The sequence below is a fragment of the Carassius carassius genome, chromosome 43 (genome assembly GCF_963082965.1).
Source record: "Carassius carassius chromosome 43, fCarCar2.1, whole genome shotgun sequence".
Taxonomy (NCBI): Eukaryota; Metazoa; Chordata; class Actinopteri; order Cypriniformes; family Cyprinidae; genus Carassius; species Carassius carassius.
This window is the reverse complement of record NC_081797.1, coordinates 22702806-22715214: the sequence shown is the minus strand read 5'-3', so window position 1 is coordinate 22715214 and position 12409 is coordinate 22702806. Positions and strand designations below refer to the sequence as shown.

Below are 12409 nucleotides of genomic sequence, written 5' to 3'. Positions count from 1 at the left end.
TTGACTTCCATTTCCAGATTAAGTCCTACAAAACATAAGTTAAACAATTCATTATTTAATTTTAATTAAATCTACATCATCTTTGTAATGTTATATGGTGTACAAATTAAAACTTACTTCAGGGTCACCTCCACAACTAGAGCAGCAATACCACAAATGGTTGCAGATGCACTTGATCCAGGGCTGGAGATCTCTGTTGTCTTTGTATCTTGACAAGGACAGTAATTTCTTTAGCAACCCTGAGAAAACATTATTGATACGGTAATTTCACAAAATATAATTGAATGTATATATACAAAGTACTTTTTTAATTACTAAAAGTAATCCTTGAGTAAAGGTTCACATTCAAACTAATTTTGAAAATTAAAAACAGTGTAGTTCATTTACAGATTTAAATTTTATCTGACACAATTTCTTACCCTTCACCACATGCCAAATGTCAAACTCATGGTGAATTAATGGATAATCCTCCCGCATGATCTTTCTTATGGATGGTGATCTGTCAGTGGTCAACACATCTACTTTGATGCCTTTCTCCAAAATTTGATTTAGGCCTCTTTTAAACCCAATGGGCTCCATGGCCGCTGAGCTAGATGCTTCTGTCACCTAAAAAAATTTAAGACACAACAAATATATTCTTTATATTAAGTATAAACAGGTTTTGTCTTTCTTTATAGTGTTTTCATTTAGGGTGTAATAAGTATAATATTCTGTATGTTTGTACATTACTTTACAAAGTATATTACCATTTGTGGTGTTTACTAATTAAAACTTTGCATAATTTTATACTGTATATATCAACATGTACACTCACCTGCACCAACTCAAAGTGTACAATTTTATCCGTTGTGTCATCCACAAGGCTGTATGTGTTATATTTTGCTGAAAAACCAGGGCTGTAGCAGGTAGGACATAAGATGAAACAATAAACTTTTTGTTTTTCATATTTCTTTTAATTATTGTAAGAAAGGTGTCTCATTTACCTGTCTGATCTCCCATCCCCAGATAAATGCACCTCATTCTGTAATGCATTTTGAAGCTGTAAATCGTTCAGAATCCCAGCTTGTTTTTCTTTGTAAGTAGCATCAACTGCAGGAATGAGGTATGAAGACTGCATTGAATAGAAAGCGGTTTTCTTTGGCACCTGTAAGTTCAGCAGTGCAGCCCAATCAGCAATGTTGACATAAGTTGCACCACTGAATAGGACACTTGCAGAAACCAGAAGATTGTTTAAAGGCATTCCCCGAACATCTTCACATGAACTCCAACGGCCCTGATGTTTGTTCTCGCATTCCCACAGCACTTCGATACGGCTCCCATTGGATTTTTTCTCGGTTCCAGTAATTAGTGCTCCACAATCCTGACATCTTCTAAACATCTTCATCACATTTGATTCGTTTACGATCCATTTTCTTTCCTTCCACTTCTCATTTTCTCTATCGTCCTCTGTAGTTGTAGTTGACGTTGATGATGTTGAGCTGGCAGGAACAAAACTTGAGTCCTTGTCTGATGGACATTGCATTGAAAGCATGCTGATATCGAGATCACAATCTTCAGATTGTAGTTCAGTCTGTGATGTCTGATCCTATGTGACAGACAGTAAATTGTAATCACAATTTTTAATTATAAAAATAGTGTGTAAAATCACACATTATTATAATCTACACATAGATACATTTTTCTAGTAATAATTAGAATTTTTTTTTAGATATTTAGATATCACAACTGACATAACTATCATAACTTGAAAAAAATGTTTGCATGATAAAACACTTACTAAGTACTTACCGACTGATATAAACTTATGGGGGGTAAGGCTATGTATGTCCCAGATGTTGATGGACCTGTCCTTCTGTCAAATGATTCTGGACTTCTAAGCGTGAACTTGATTCCAGCCATAATTCCTTGATTCTCTTCTTTGCTTCTATGTTTAACTGGAGTTGACTGTGGAACACCCTCTAGTGCTGATATATCCAGGACAACTTTCTCCTGATCTTTTTCAGGTGATGTGCAAAGCAGATTTGGCTGAGCCTGTACAGCAGGATCCCTTGGTGTTTCCTAAAACAATTCATAATGCAATAGTACATGTTTACATACATGTAGAGGTTAAAGTGAAAGTAATTTAACTAAAAGTAATTATGTAAACCACTGTTTGACAACATAATCCAAACAACACGACAACTGGGCAAAACATTGCGTGACAAAACGCATATGAGTACTTACTGACTGATAGAAACGTATTGGGGGGAAGGCGATGTATGTCCCAGATGTTGATGGGCCTGTCCTTCTTGGAATTGATTCTGGACTTTTAAGCATCAATTTGAGTCCTGCCACAACTCCTTCATTCTCTTCTTTGCTGCTATGTTTGACTGGAGTTGACTGTGGAACACCTTCAAAAAATGCTGATGCACCCAGGACAACTGTCTCCTGATCCTTTTGTGTAACTGTGTAACAGAGACTTGACTGAGTAGTAACATCAGGATCCCCCTGTGCTTCCTACAACAATAGATTGTACATGATTACATTTTAAAAGAAAAATTAAATATTTATACAACAGAAAAGTGTGTCCATGATATTTTAACGTCATGTCTTATCTTAAAACGTTAACTAGAACTTAATTAGTATTCGGTAAAATTAGGAAATAAAATGTTTAATGTCCCTTAACTTACTTATTATGATGTAATGTACAGACAGACGATTGTAATCGTGAAATAAGTCCCTAATGTGTGATACAAGACTGTATGGACTTATATAACAACCTGCTGCATATACATTATCCCTTACATGTAGCATCACAATCAATACACAAAATAATACACACTACAGTACAGAGTACTCAATACATACCGGATTTTGCGGGAAAAGCAGCACAGGTACAGGCACGGCTGATGATTTCAGAAGTGGTTTTGTTTTTCCAATCTTTGCCTCGTAATCGTCTGGACTGAAATGTTCACTGCACATCCGATATTGCAAGAGTTTTTCCTTTGGTGTATATATATCCCAACCAATAGCGAGCAGCCATAACTGCAATCGCTCAGAATCATGTACTGGGAATCGGTGAAATGCTACTGGTGCATCTTCCTTTGATGCCCGCGCGCGTAACCTTACAGTTTTACATATGTTTAAGCATCCAGGGTAGATGCAGGCCCGAACCATTTTAAGCCTAATAAAAAACTTAAGTATAGCTAAATCAAATAACTCTTCATGGAAATCCCGAGTGGAGTTTTGTTTTGCTCTGCTCTCTGGCTGCGCTGGCGCGTTCGTTCTACGTCACGTCGCTTCCTACGATACGCCATACGCCGACATCCTTCTCCCATGAACGCGCGTCGACCGTGGCCGGAAGCCAGATATTTTCGTTTATAAAGTTTAAAATATGTATATTTTTACGACAAAACCGCACGGATTACCATCAAGAGGCCTTCGTTTACCCCCTGGAGCCGGATGGATTACTTTTGAGAAGGATGCATGCACATTTCGGAACTTCAAAGAGGTGAGCCCCATAGCTACACATTATAACCACTGAAAGATCTAAAACATTTTCTAAAATAACTGAAAATGTGTTCGTCTGAAAAAAGATTGACATATGCATCTCGAATGGCTTGAGGGTGAGTAAATCATGGCTTGAATATCATTTTTAGGCGAACTATTCCTTTAACAAGTTAACACTTTGTTATTCGAATGGTAAAGGTAATTATTTTAGACTTGACGGAAGAGAAACAGTGTTGATTATTTTTGGTTAGATCACCATTGTGTTTTTAACACCAAAATGGTCTTTAAGGGGGGAGTGAAAGCGTATATTGTATTTTCAATCCCTCTCATTGCACCATGGATCGAAATGATAGATTTTCATAAAATAAGGGTATCTTTACTGGGATTTAGGTTATAAACCGTGTCTGTATTTGGAGGTGACTGAGGGTCTGACATATGTCAGGAATGCAATAACAGTGGTTATTAATTTAGCCCGGCTTCCAGAGAATAATAATAAAAATATATATATCGAGGGCTTGGAACCAGAGGAGTGTAAGTGGCATTTGACAAACTTTACAGGAGAGCCAAAACAAAATTTTGACCACTCTTCAATCAACTGTATTTATTAACCTTCAACCACAACATTGCAACCACATACATACTTATACGAGTAAGTTCTTAAGTGAACATATTATGGCATATTTACACAATGAACATATTATAAAACCTTGCAAAATCTCGAAAATATGGCAAGAACATCAAATACGCCTTTTTGGCACCAAACATTTCCAATTCTTCTAAAGAAAAATAGGGCGTATCTGCTGATCAATGCAGAAATTATTGGTAAAAACATTGGTTAAAAACACTCTAACTTCATAACTTTTCATTTTATTTAAAATACTGTATACATAGTCATTTAATTTCATAATTTCAAACTGTTAAACATTTTCATTTCTAACAGTTTAATTTCAGTTCTCATTTATGAGTTCACATTCATGTCAAACAGTTTAACATTTTATTTCAAACAGTTTAATTTCAAATTTTATTCATGAATTCACATTAATGCATTTAATTTCAAACAGTTTAACATTTAATTTCAAACAGTTTAATTTATCTTGTTTACTTATTACACATTTCACTTTTTAGTTCACTTTAGTTGAACTAAAAAGTTCACTCACTGCCCACTGTCAGAGTGTTATAGGTATGGCAGCCTGCAGACCGTGCAAATTTCTCTGACACATCAAGGGTCTTCAAAAAAAGTCCTTGAATACCCTAATCTGTCTTCTCTCTGAGGTTAAATAATACTCAAATGTATGATTTCTTCTTGAGATTGTTTCCCTGTTTTTTTTCTCTTTTGACAACATGATTGACAATGAAATCTTTCTGCCTCGCTGCATCTCCCATCTCCCAATAATATTCAAATACTTTTTCCCTCACTTCCTCAGGGAAGTTTTCATTGCATTTGTAGCAACAGGAGGCACAGTTCTTCTCCCTCATCCTCCTTCTTGGGACCTGAATGCCATGTGAATTCATGTAGCTTTGGCCAGAATTTCTTAACCTCTTGCGTTTGTACTTTTTCTAGTTGTCAACATTTCTCTGTCTTTTTCTCCCTCTTTGTGTGTTGGCATCCTCCTCCTGTCCATTGTCTGCCTCTCCCTCCTGAAAAACATCAAGCACAATAACTGTCTCACTCCCTAGAGCTTCTTCTGTCTCTGTGTGTCCCTCATCAATTACATTATCTTTCGCCCTGTCTGTCTCTCTCCCTCCATCTTGTGCTGTTTCCATGTGCGTGACTCTCTCCAATCTCCTCATCTCTCTCCCTCATCTCATGTGGTTGTGTCCCTAAACGATTAATCATTAATATTTACCATTATCCTATATTGGTAGTACTGTTTATAAAATATGATATATATATATATATATATATATATATATAGGCCTACTGAGCCTGGGCCTGCAACAGATTCCTGATAACATACCATTATCCTACATGAACTGAATGATTAAGGGTGAAATTAGGATATGCTTAATGTTCAAAAAGTCCAAGTCAGAACTCACTTTCTCCATCATGTGCTGTCTCCATGTTTCCCTTAAGCCGATCTCTCTCCCTCACCTCATTCGGCTCTGTCCCTTTATGATTTACATACAGTATGTATTAATATCCTACATGAATTCCCTGAATCTAGTAGTTCAGGGTTAGAGTTAAGTTGACTGTGAATGTTTAAAAGAATATTCGGTAAAACTTTATAATAAATGCACACTAGTACAAGGCATAACTAGTCCTCACTTTAGATGAGCTCACAAAAATAGTTCACTGACCACTACTAAATGCTTTATAACTACCTGAATTAACCCTTAATTACAGTAGAAATACATAATAAATCATTATTAACACACCAAGCAACTATTACTATATGTCTGAATAATAAGATGTATGAATGTACATTTAAATAGTTTATTAATCATTTACTTACAATTTCTAAGTGATCTTATCTGACAACTCCTAAATAATTGTTGTGTAAATAATGCTATACTTCATTAAGAAATGATAAATTGATCATTAATAAAGTATGAAAATACATTTATTAAACACATTATAGATATGCTTGTAAATCAAGTATAAAGTGTTACCTAATAGTCTATGCCAGAATATTTGGCTACTTTAAATCACAGTTAGCCAGATTAGACCAAGACAAAGGTATTAGCATGCTAGGCTAGGCTAACAAGGCTAGACTATCAATGTGAAAGTGAAAGTGACGTGACATTCAGCCAAGTATGGTGACCCATACTCAGAATTTGTGCTCTGCATTTAACCCATCCAAAGTGCACACACACAGAGCAGTGAACACACACACACACACACACACACACACACACACTGTGAGCACACACCCAGAGCAGTGGGCAGCCATTTATGCTGCAGCACCCAGGGAGCAGTTGGGGGTTCGATGCCTTGCTCAAGGGCACCTAAGTCGTGGTATTGAAGGTGGAGAGAGAGCTGTACATGCACTCCCCCCACCCACAATTCCTGCCGGCCCGGGACTCAAACTCACAACCTTTCGATTGGAAGTCCAACTCTCTAACCATTAGGCCACGACTTCCCCCTAAATGCATGTGTCTTACCTCCAACACTCAAGTGAGGAACAAGTGAGCATACAAAAACATCTCTTCGTCTGTTTTACGATATGACCAAATTAACCAAAATTCAGGATAGTTGTATAAGACATGTAAAAAGAAAACAAATAAGGCAAATTTATTTCTAAAGTGTCATGAAAATTAATTGGTTATTGTGCAAGAGGTTTTCTTTAATGATTTGTTAAATCTGGTTAATGAATATGCAAATGTGGTCTCAAGTACGTTGGATAAATGTTTAGTTTTAGAGGGTAAGTGTGAAGTAGCTGTAGTAGGAAGAGAGGTATTTACAAAGGTATGTTGATGAAAGTATATATGGATGGAGGACACTTTTCCAGGTAGAGGGACACACAGAATGATTCACTGGAAAAGACATTTACTTTTTATGTGAAGAAAGACTAGTGCAAGTGCAGATATTGTGGGAATAAGTAAGTAGATTAATGTGTATATAGGAAGTATTTTGTACAAAATAATGGGTTTATTACTAAAAATGTCAGACAGTACCAGAGATGTTAAGTATATGCACCTGCTTAAGTTGACCAACAGCCTGAATTATTAGCATGCATCACAACTACACCTGACCTCATTTATTAGACCAGATGTGGGGTATTGGACCCCACATTGATCTAAAACGGGGGACTGAAGGAGTGGATGCCGAGTTGCCAGATCCTTCATATTGAAAGTAATTATATTACATTATTTCTTGTTTGACTATTAATCAAGTTATGGCAAGAGTGAAATGTGTAACCTTGTGCTTATGAGATGTTAAAGAATCCTGCTTTATGCTGCACTTCTATTCTCTAAGATGATGGCTTCATAGTGTGTGAGTAACGAACCATACAGAAACTTCTAGCTATATACAGTACAGACCAAAAGTTTGGACACACCTTCTCATTCAAAGGGTTTTCTTTATTTTCATGACTCTAAAAATTGTCGATTCACACTGAAGGCATCAAAACTATGAATTAACACATGTGGAATTATATATGGAAATATATACATAACAAAAAAGTGTGAAACAACTGAAAATATGTCATATTGTAGGTTCTTCAAAGTAGCCACCTTTTGCTTTGATTACTGCTTTGCACACTCTTGGCTTTCTCTTGATGAGCTTCAAGAGGTAGTCACCTGAAATGGTCTTCCAACAGTCTTGAAGGAGTTCCCCGAGAGATGCTTAGCACTTGTTGGCCCTTTTGCCTTCTGTCTGCGGTCCAGCTCACCCCTAAACCATCTCGATTGGGTTCAGGTCCTGTGACTGTGGAGGCCAGATCATCTGGCGCAGCACCCCATCACTCTCCTTCTTGGTCAAATAGCCCTTACACAGCCTGGAGGTGTGTTTGGGGTCATTGTCCTGTTGAAAAATAAATGGTCCAACTAAACGCAGACCGGATGGAATAGCATGCCGCTGCAAGATGCTGTGGTAGCCATGCTGGTTCAGTATGCCTTCAAATTTGAATAAATCCCCAACAGTGTCACCAGCAAAGCACCCCCACACCATCACACCTCCTCCATGTTTCAAGGTGGGAACCAGGCATGTAGAGTCCATCCGTTCTCCTTTTCTGCGTCGCACAAAGACACGGTGGTTGGAACCAAAGATCTCAAATTTGGACTCATCAGACCAAAGCACAAATTTCCACTAGTCTAATGTCCATTCCTTGTGTTCTTTAGCCCAAACCAGTCTCTTCTGCTTGTTGCCTTTCTTTAGCAGTGGTTTCCTAGCAGATATTCTACCATGAAGGCCTGATTCACACAGTCTCCTCTTAACAGTTGTTCTAGAGATGTGGCTGCTGCTAGAACTCCGTGTGCCATTGACCTGGTCTCTAATCTGAGCTGCTGTTAACCTGTGATTTCTGAGGCTGGTGACTCGGATGAACTTATCCTCCGCAGCAGAGGTGACTCTTGGTCTTCCTTTCCTGGGGCGGTCCGCATGTGAGCCAGTTTCTTTGTAGAGCTTGATGGTTTTTGTAACTGCACTTGGGGACACTTTCAAAGTTTTCCCAATTTTTCGGACTGACTGACCTTCATTTCTTAAAGTAATGATGGCCACTCGTTTTCCTATACTTAGCTGCTTTTTTCTTGCCATAACACAAATTCTAACAGTATTCAGTAGGACTATCAGCTGTGTATCCACCTGACTTCTGCACAACACAACTGATGGTCCCAACCCCATTTATAAGGCAAGAAATCACACTTATTAAACCTGACAGAGCACACCTGTGAAGTGAAAACCATTTCCAACTTCACAATCGAGATGGTTTAGGGGTGAGCTGGACCGCAGACAGAAGGCAAAAGGGCCAACAAGTGCTAAGCATCTCTCGGGGAACTCCTTCAAGACTGTTGGAAGACCATTTCAGGTGACTACCTCTTGAAGCTCATCAAGAGAAAGCCAAGAGTGTGCAAAGCAGTAATCAAAGCAAAAGGTGGCTACTTTGAAGAACCTACAATATGACATATTTTCAGTTGTTTCACACTTTTTTGTTATGTATATAATTCCATATATAATTCCACATGTGTTAATTCATAGTTTTGATGCCTTCAGTGTGAATCTACAATTTTCATAGTCATGAAAATAAAGAAAACTCTTTGAATGAGAAGGTGTGTCCAAACTTTTGGTCTGTACTGTATATAATTGTTGATTCTGAATTGTACGCGAGCGGCCTATGAACTCCGTCAAGAGTGGTGAAGCTGACTTCTGCTGATGAAACTACAAACCATGTTCTTCAGTCCATTTTTCTTTAATTGAACACATCTCTGACTCCTGGTCTTCATTCATCATATCTGGTCCTTGGGTTTTAACTGTACATTTCCCTACAGAATCAATATTGAAATTAACAACAACAACAACAAAAATCTTCCACTGGTAATATCATTTGATCAATGTTAATGTGTTGTAGGTTCTAAATCATTGTTGTTGAAACATGAATAATACAACTGATTTGTCAATGTAAAATAATGTTACCATATGATGTACTGAGCTAATATTGAAACAACATTTAAAATTTCTGAGCAATGTTGACCTTTTTTTCAGCAGCTGATTCAATTTATTTTATTTGACAGATAAACAAAGTGGGGCAAACAGGACAAAAGCATTACAATCTTTAAAAATATAACATCACTTTCAACAGTCTGATGTTATTATAAGACGTGCTCCAGCGGTTCAAGATTTCTAAATCTGATTTGCATCAGACTACTGCCTCTTTTCCTTTGGGTTCAATGAAATCTGAAAGAGAAAGTATATGTTACTTAAGAGCAAGTCAATTCAGTTGTATTTTGAGTGTGTCTTTGTGTATGCATATAAAGTAATAATACAATAAATAAACAATTTAATGAAAGGTGTAGAAAAATATTATTAAATAAAGACAGTTACGTTTGTTTTTACTCCATAATACAAATTATGCATTTTCGTCAAGATTACAACAAAAAAAGAGATTTATTTGAGTAGTTATTAAATAAATTATAATATTTTTAATAATATGCGCAGGTTTTAGGGTTTGCCACTAGAGTGAGCTGCTGTGTGTGTGCGTTCATGCCAAGCTATTCAAGTACTGTTCCCCAGCGATTTTATGTATTGATGTATTTGTAGTTTTTATCATCACAATTCAGTCGTTTTAGGTTTGTGCGTCCGTTCACAAGTTGAAATAATTTTTAAAAGATTTGTCACAACCTGAACAAGACGCTTTCCTGTGTCAGGCTGGCAAACTGAAAGACGCTTTGTGATTGGTTAACGCGTCACCAAGCTCATCCCTGATTGGCTGATCTCATTTCAGCGTAATCATCAGTTTGTGCTGCTGACGATAAGTTGTCTGAAATGTTCCTGGGATCGCTGACAAACTCCAGTAAATGCTCTGTTTACCACTTTACCACCCTGTACACAATTAAATGAGGTAAGCTTAATCTCCTCTCTCTTTCATGACGGCGTTATATGGTTAAATATTCAGTGTGCCTGTTCTCTAGTTTCACAGCTGTTAGCAATAGCAGGTCTCAGCCACTGACAGAAAATGAGCCCTAATGCTAGCACTCATATCCTAAATATTTATATTCTGCATCATCGAAACGTGTATGTATACACAAATAATCACATATAAACACATATCTTTCTTGTTCAATCATTTATCCCACGCTGTTTGTGTTTTAATAGGTTTTGCGTATATGGCTAGTTAGCTTCGGTTGCTATTTCCATAGTTTGTCATGAAATATAGCATGTTTTATCACACGTAATGTTAGGGTTAAAATACAAATTACATGTGATATGAATCAGCGTTAGCCTCAGATGAGGGTTTCAGACTGAACCTGTCAAATACATAAATATGTGCACGTAGGTACTAAACATATGCTCTTGTTTGACGATCTCATGATGTTGTTGTTTTATTGAATTGTGTTAAGTTTTATAAAATATTATCAGAATTTCTATAATATGGATTGTAACTAATATTAGTGTTTATGATGAATACAGTATTTATGATTGAACAATATGAACATAGGGTTGTAATATTAGTCTTATTGATTTGTACGTGATTGTTATGAACTGAAACAGCTTCTGATATTTTCAGCTTGCTGTATTACTGTGAAACAACATTATTTAACCTAATTAAATAAAAATTAAAATACAATTGTAAAGTTTTGAGTGAAAGTTATCTAAGAAATATACAGGGTGTTAATGTGGATAGTTAAAATATATAAATCTGTATATGAGAACATATTTTAATGAGTCTTAACTGGTCTGTTCTCAGCATGTTTGGAATTTTTTTTTTGTTTTTGTTTTTTTTGACTTGATGGTGTACAACAGGGATATCAAACTCCGCTCCTGGAGGCCCACTGTCCTGCAAAATTCAGCTCCAACCATAATCAAATGCAACTGAACCAGCTAATCAATTTCTTTTGTAGTGCTAGAAACTTCCAGGCAAGTGTGTCGGAGCCACACTCTCCAGATCAGTGGACCTCCAAGAGCTAAGTTTGACACGTGATCTATGAGGTCCATTAGGTTGTATTTATTTAAGATCTACTCCATAGAGTCACTTGTTCAGTAGAGTCCATGGGACTGTAGTCACTTGTGAACTGTGATAGAGGTTGATTGGAGTGTCATGTGCCTAAACTTTGTTTGTTTTAGGTGCATGTAGACATGGAACTAGATAGGTCCTAAGATAGAGCCCTGTGGGACTCTGCATGCCATTTGAGGTTTACACAATTATAGCGGCCTATGTTAAAGGGATAGTTCACCCAGACATGAAAAGTCTGTCATTTATTCACCCTTGTGTCATTCAGAACTGGCATGACACTCTGCAGAACACAAAGAAGACGTTGTAATACGTTGTACATTTTGATTACAGTCGGCTTCTATGGACAAAGCACTGAGACTTTTCACACCTTGGGCTTCTTTTACATTACATAGATGCAATAAAGTCATACAGCGTTGAAACGACATGAGGATTGATTCAATTATTGACAGAATTTTGACAATTTCCGCATTTTACTTAAAAATGCAAATACATAAATCTATTTGAACAATCTGTGTTTGTTGCAGTGCGGCCAAATGATCTTTGAGGGCAGAAAAATCACATGACATATAACGTTACGGCAGTTACTGATTTCAGTTTTGTAAATTTAAATTAAATAAATGGTTCGGTTTGGATCATCTATGGCTTGGCGTTGGGTCAAGCTAATATAATAATCATTTTATATGGAAAAGCATGTCCCATTGCCAGTGTATTGAATACCTGGGAGCCATGGCCCAGTTTAATGTGGAACGGAAAATAATTTCGTGTCTGAACTCCATGTAAGGAGTGTGGTTCCCCCTCAACCCAGTTTGTTA

At 37.0% G+C, this 12409-nt stretch overlaps 2 protein-coding genes across 3 annotated transcripts in view; both read left to right on the top strand.

Moving 5' to 3' along the window:
* LOC132125334 (histone H2B) overlaps nucleotides 1–11695 on the top strand; it is a 471182-nt gene extending 459487 nt beyond the window's left edge. Inside the window, exon 2 of the mRNA XM_059536713.1 lies at nucleotides 11678–11695. The gene's annotated coding sequence lies outside the window, so the exon portion shown is untranslated. The remainder of the gene's footprint in view (nucleotides 1–11677) is intronic.
* ankrd27 (ankyrin repeat domain 27 (VPS9 domain)) overlaps nucleotides 10344–12409 on the top strand; it is a 30472-nt gene continuing 28406 nt past the window's right edge. For both annotated transcript variants that reach the window (XM_059536690.1, XM_059536689.1), the window contains exon 1: nucleotides 10344–10484. The gene's annotated coding sequence lies outside the window, so the exon portion shown is untranslated. The remainder of the gene's footprint in view (nucleotides 10485–12409) is intronic.